Consider the following 7500-nt stretch of genomic DNA (forward strand, 5'->3'; position numbering starts at 1 on the left):
ACATTTATGTCACTAGAATTAAGTGTAACATTCCAATTGTTTGCAGATAAACTAGTGGTAAACAGGTTATGTTGATGTCTGTTAATGTGTCGATAGACTATTCTATGCTTTGTGCAAAGATCAGAGATTACTGCAATATGTAGGAATATGGGGAGGTGGTCAGATAATTGGTAGTGGATTATTCCAGAGGTAGAAGGTGGAGTGAAGTTAGTCCAAATGTGGTCGAGGAGTGAGGGTTGACCCAAGTTAGGTTTATCTGGAAATCTATTAGGACGAGAAATGTGCGGGAAATAATTCAAAGTCTTCATAGAATTCAAACAGTGGTTAGTTGGTTGATGGGAAGAATGTTCTAGGAGATTAATGTTAAAATCCCCAAGTAGGACAGTGTTGTTATTTTTAAAAAGATCATGAGATAGTAGGTTATGTAAAATATGTGTGAATTCTTCCACTCCAATATACTTACTGTGCGGTCTGTATATAACAATATCTATGTTAAATTTCTTTCCCACTTGTACTAAGCTAACACTTTATTTACTCCTTTATATATTACACTTCATGGTTTTAGACACCAAAATGAAAGTAAATGTTGATAATTTAAAGATAACCGAAACTGCTTTATGCGTTTGAATAGTTTAAGAAATCGAAAATAATACCAATGACCGGGCATATATACTACCGCACATATATTAGCATTCCTTTTTAAATAGAAAACACTACCAATCAGAGAAAATCTGTAGTGCTTCATATGATAAAGTGGTTAAAAACAAATAAGACAAGAAATCGCTATCATCTACTTCTCAACCCAGAATATCAATGCACACTACACGGTTCTTTTAAGCAAGCCAGAAATCCACAGCGAGCCATCTCCTACTCAAACCTCGACGCTACAGAAGCCAAATCACGAGCAAGAGAAAAACCCAATAACCCACAACGCAACATCTTCAAAGGCAAACCAGAAATCACCACCGAACCATCACCCAATCACACCTCGACGCTACGGAACCTAAATCACGAGCAAAAGAGAGATAGACAAAGACTCACAAACCCACGACGCTAAATCTTCAAAGGTAAACCATAAATCACCACCAAGCCGTCACCCAATCAAACCTCGACGCTACAGAACCCAAGAGAGAGAGATACACACAAAACCCACAGACCTAAATCTCGAAACCAAACAAATACAATCTTAAGGGAACTAACGCCCGGTAATTTAGCCACCAACACGCTCGCTAAACGTCACCATATAGGAAATTACTCGAGAAAACATCGTCCAATTGAACCCTAATAGCGGACGATATTGACGAGGCGAGCAAATATAAAATCAATGGAACAGTTGCGCGAGCCCTGATGAGACACCTTGATGCCTCGACGTAAATCTGGCACGGGTGTTTCTTGCTGAAGGTTGGAGTCGAGTAGAGGAGCGGAGGAGGAGGAGGCGGAGGAGGGTAGAGATGGAGGAGAGAAGGGGTGATACGGGACAAGGAGAGGAAGTAACAAGTAGGACAAGAAGGAAGAAGGAGAGGGAAAAGGGGAAAGAAAGGCAGGGAAGCGAAAGGAGATGATAACGGAACTAAGAAATAGGAAGATGAAGGTAGGGAGCAACAAATGGGAGGAGAGAAGAATGGAGAAAGGAAAGGGAGGGAAGAACGGAACAAGGGAAGAGGAGATAAGGTAGGAAGCAACGAGCAGAAGGAATAAGGGGAAGAAGGAAGGAAAGAACAGGAACAAGGGAAGAGGAGATAAGGTAGGAAGCAACGAGCAGAAGGAAGAAGGGGAAGAAGGAAGGAAAGAACAGGAACAAGGGAAGAGGAGATAAGGGAGGAAGCAACGAGCAGAAGGAAGAAAGGGAAGAATGAAGGAAAGAACAGGAGCAAGGGAAGAGGAGATAAGGTAGGAAGCAACGAGCAGAAGGAAGAAGGGAAGAAGGAAGGAAAGAACAGGAACAAGGGAAGAGGAGATAAGGTAGGAAGCAACGAGCAGAAGGAAGAAGGAAGAATAGGAGAGGAAGAACAGGAACAAGGGAAGAGGAGAAAGAATGGAAAGGGAGGATGAAAATGGAAGTGAGGAAGAATGGAAGTGAAGAAGGAAAAAGAGAGCAAGAAAATAAAGGGAAGGAAAAAAGTCAAAGAAATACTAGGGAGGAGGAAGAACAGGAACAAGAAAAAGTCAAACAAAACAAACAAAAATAAAAAGAAGATTGAACAGCGAACAGGTGGAGGACAAAGACATGAGGGAGGAGGAGGAGGAGGAGGAGGAGGAGGAGCAGGACGTTGTGATACTCTTTTATGACGCACGAGAAGCCGATTTTCAGCCTAATGAGTCGTGATGGTAATTGGTGGGCGGCCTCGCATCAGGACGCGGCCGCAATTAAACAGTTTGGGGTCAGGGGCGGAGGCGGCGGCGTGCTGGGCCAGAGACGACGACCCGATGCAGGCTGTTGCGCTTTTCATCTCGCTCTTGTTGTTGTTATTCTTGTTCTTGCTCTTCTTGTTTTTGTTGTTCTTGTTCTTGATAACTCACTGCATTATATTTCTCTTCTTTTTGTTGTTGTTCTTGTTCCTCCGGTTCTTGTTCTTCTACTTGTGATTCTTTCTTTCTGTTCTTCTTTTTCTTGTTCTACTTTACATCGCTTTTCCTTTTTATACTTCACTTCCTTATGTTTTGTTCTGCATTCTTTCTCTCTTTCCAGTATCTTCTTCCTCGTCCTCCTTTTCCTCCTCCTCCATCTCCTCCTCTTCTTGCTTCTATTAATCTCTTCTTTCCCTTCATTCAGTTCTTCAACGTCATTACTCTCTCGTCTCTTCCTCTCTTCTTGTTCTCATTAATTTCTGCTCTTCCTTTCGTTAATTATTCAACATACTTGCTATCTCGTCACTTCTTCCTTCTGCTCTTGTTCCTGTTAATTTATCTTTCTCTCCCTTCATTTAATTCTTCAACGTCATTACTCTCTCGTCTCTTCATCTCTTCTTGTTCTCATTAATTTCTGCTCTTCCTTTCCTCCATTCTTCAACATACTTGCTATCTCGTCACTTCTTCCTCCTCCTCTTGCTCCTGTTAATTTATCTTTCTCTCCCTTCATTTAATTCTTCAACGTCATTACTCTCTCGTCTCTTCCTCTCTTCTTGTTCTCAGTAATTTCTGCTCTTCCTTTCGTTAATTATTCGACATACTTGCTATCTCGTCACTTCTTCCTTCTGCTCTTGCTCCTGTTAATTTCATCTCTCCCTCCCTTCATTCTATTCTTGCACATCCTCGCCCTCTCGTCCCTCGTCTCTCGGTGGGCTTCAATTTATTCTAATGTTTGTGTGTTTGTCTACCTCTCTTTTTTTTTCTTGGGTTTCTTTTTGTCGTGTTTGCATGCTCGCAACTCGACCCGGCCTTGTTCTCTTCCCCTCCCTCTCTCCCTCCCCCTCCCTCTCTCCCTCCCCCTCCCTCTCGCCCCCTTCCTCCTTCCCTTCCTTCCCCGCGACGAGTAAGGGTCTGGAGGCAGCGGGCGAGTGAGGAAATAAAATAGCGAGAGTTTAAAGACTATCATATTTCCGTCCCACGTTCAGGGCAGAGTCGCTTTCCTTCCTTCCTTCCTTCTATGAGTGAGTGAGTGAGTGAGTGAGTGGCTGACTGACTGATTAACTGGCTGAATGGCTGACTGATTGACTAACTGACTGGCTGACTCTCTCTCTCTCTCTCTCTCTCTCTCTCTCTCTCTCTCTCTCTCTCTCTCTCTCTCTCTCTCTCTCTCTCTCTCTCTCTGTTCGAAATATATGAACTAAGGATGTCGAGAGAGAGAGAGAGAGAGAGAGAGAGAGAGAGAGAGAGAGATAGGGAGGGGGGGAGGAGGAGGAGGGTAGTGAAGGAAGGAACGCGGTTGGGGTCTAAAGTACATTTTAACCCACGAAAATATAATGATCGCAAGTCTTGATCCTCTATTAGTGTGAGCGTTCCTTGATACGGGAGGGCGAGGAAGGGACGCGATCACAAGAAGAATTTATACAGAGATGGAAACTTTTAGAAATCACGTCATTTTTCTGCTTCCATAGGTCGAGGAAGAGTGAGAATTGGAAGCGATTTTTAAGAGGGACGAAAATAACTATGATTACTCCCCTTTGCTCTTCTTTTCATATCATCTCCGTCACTTTCTCTTCACAGTTCACCACCTGTTCTTCTTCATCTCGTCTAATATATTTTTCTTATATTCTTTTCTCCTTCTTTTATTGTTCTCTATTCTCCTCTTCAGCCGTGGTAATCCGAAACAACCATAATTAATCTCCTTTTCTCTTCTTTTCATATGGTCTCCTTCACTTCCTCGCAGTTCACAACATACTCTTTAGTCTCGTCTAATATTTTTTTCTCATTATTTTTCCTCTTACTTTCAATTGTTCTCTCTATTCTCCTCTTCATCCGTGGTAATCCTTTTCAATACTGCGAGGTGGGTGGATAAGACAGGTAGGTAGGGAGGGAGGATAGTACGTGCATCAGCGGACCGGAGCCTTGAGGTCTGTAGCAGCGGCGGGTCGGGGCGGCCAAACAAAGCATTGCCTCTGATTATCACTCGAGGCTTTAATTCGCCGCGTGATTGGACCAACAACTTAGCCGCGGAGAGGGCGAGGACGTGATGCACCGGCCTGACTACGCACTGGCGCCATACCCTCGACACTTACATACATACGTCCACACATACACACATACATACCTATAAACATACATACACATTCATATATACATACAGACAGACAGGTAGACAGAAAGGTAGGGACACAAATGCACGTAGACATAAAACACACACACACACACACACACACACACACACACACACACACACACACACACACACACACACACACACACACATTTAGCTCCTCCCCTTCCACACACATTCCCCACACACATTCCCCCTCACACACATCCACCCCCTCCCCCACACACAAACATTCACCCCTCCCTCCCCCCACATACACACAGTCCCTCCCCTCCCTCCCCCACAAACACAGTCCCTCCTCCCTCCCCCACAAACACAGTCCCTCTAAACCATGATAATTAGATGTGCTCAGCGAGGGCGCGTCCCATGTCAACACAGCCCGCATGTACCGACTCGTGCATCTCCCCCGCCCGCTTGGAGCAACAATACGTCTTGCACTCAACGGATGGAAGATACTACAGGACGATCGTTAGGGAGGAAGGACACGGTACTTATAAACAGTGATAATCAGGAGGAATTAGCTGTAGGGCGCGTCAACTATGCTATATCACTTTTTGTACAGCAAGGGAGGCAGGTCAAGGACAAAAATACAAATACAGCAACAGAAAAGCTCGCAAACGCAGCTCCGGAAAAGAAAACAAGAACGAGAGGCCTAAAGAGAGGTCAAATAAGGGTGGAGAGGTGTCTTGATACTCTCCTCTGTAGACGCATAATTCTAAGAGATGATAAAATTAGTTGCAAGCAAGTGATATCCCTAGAAATTATTAGATACCAGAGGATGGTCATTAGCAGGAGGAACACGGTATTTATAAAGAGTGGTAATTAGGAGTACTTAGTGAGGGCGTTTGTTACGAAGTCGTCTCTACTGCATCACCTTGTCCTGTAGACGCATAATACTGAGATGATAATTAGTCTTAAGCAAATGATATCTCCAGGAACGATGATTAGGAGTGCTCAGTGTGGGTGTGTCTGTCCTTGCAGGTCTTTGCGCCATAAGCAGAATGAAAAAAAAAAGAATAAAAAGTCGACTATACTACATCTCTTTACACAACAGAATCAAAACACTAGATGATAATTAGTTGTTAACAAATGATATCTCTAGAAATTATTAGGAATACGTAAGTAAGGGCGCGCCTCAGCAAGTTAACTCTACTGCCACGCTTTATCCCGTAGATGCGTAATACTAAGAGACGAAAATTAGTTTACACATGATTGTATATCTAAAAATGATAATAGGATATGCTTAGTCTAGGCGCGTCTGTCTTTGCAAGCCGACTATACTACATCCCCTGACACAGAAGATACTAAATACTTAATGAGAGTTAGTTGCAAGCAAATGGTATCTCCAGCAATGATTAGATAAACTCAAGTGTGGGCGCGTCTTTGCAAGGATCAATAAGAGGAGAACAACAGCAAGAACAAGATGAACAAGAACAAGAACTGGAAGAACAGGAACACGGAGAAGAAAAACAAGAAAAAAACTTGACCAAGAAGATTAAGAATATGAACAAGAAGACTAAGAAAACAAGGAAAACAAGAAAATTAGTAGAAGAAAACATGAAGGGAAGAAAAACAAGAACAACAATAGATGAGAAACCGCCATACAACAACACCTCACCCTGCAGACGCAAAACACTAAGAGAGGATAATTACACGTAAACAAATGATACCTTAAAAAAACGAAAATTAAATTATACCCAGCGTGGGCGTGTCTCTGAAAGTCAAGTGTACTGTATCGCCTTACACATTGGTTGCAAAATACTTGATGAAAATTAGCTGTACGCACACGCCTCTCAGCGAAGATAATTAGATATAGTCAGTGTGGGCGAGTCTTTGCGAGTAGGGTATATTGCATCACTTGACATAGTACGTAGATGCATGTTACTAGGAGATGAAAATTAGTTGTTAACATATCTATATACAGTGATGAATAGATACACTCAGCGTGGGCGTGTCTTGGCAAGTCTAGTACGCTTAATCATCTTACACAGTATATTCAAATGACTAGAAGATGAAAAATAGTTGTTAACACATGCAAGATTTCAATAATGATAATCAGATATACTCCTCGTGGGCGCATCTTTGTAAATCTAGTATAACAGGAGATGAAAATTAACTGTTAACACACGCAAGCTCTAAACAATGATAGTTATATATACTCATCGTGGGAGTGTCTAATGTCAACACAATATCGAGTGTTCAGGATTGTGTTTACCTTCTCCAATACTTTCCAGCAGCCACTCGACGCATGATACTAACTGATGGTGATGGTGCAAACATTCGCTGATAAAGGGAGGGCGAGGAAGGAACACAACCGCAGGAGGAAATGATAATAATTGGAAGTCTTTTCCTTTTTAATACTGTGAATGGTAATGATAATCGAGCACATGATATCTCCAAACAGTGATGATTGTGTGTACTCAGTGCTCGGTCAAGTCATATTGCGTGGATGCTTCTGAAATGAGTAATAAAGATACGTTTAAATAAATGCTTAATCACTGCAATCATAAAGTCTTCCTGAAAATTGCGAGGAAAAGTCTTCATTGTTCGTGGCGGTAATATATTTTGGGGTTAAGATACAAGCTTTTATATATTCGCTCGGTGAAAAACATAACTCTTCTCCCAATATGCTTCCGAAATGGGTATTAAAGATACGTTTAAATAAATGTTTAATCACCGGAATCTTAAAAGTTTTGCTGAAAAGTGCGAGTAAAAGTCTGCCATGCTCGTGGGTGTAATATATTTTGGGGTTAAGAGTACCAGCTTTTATTTATCCTCTCGGTGAAAAACATAACTCGTCTCCC

This window comes from Eriocheir sinensis, unplaced genomic scaffold (assembly GCF_024679095.1).
Source record: "Eriocheir sinensis breed Jianghai 21 unplaced genomic scaffold, ASM2467909v1 Scaffold21, whole genome shotgun sequence".
Classification (NCBI taxonomy): Eukaryota; Metazoa; Arthropoda; class Malacostraca; order Decapoda; family Varunidae; genus Eriocheir; species Eriocheir sinensis.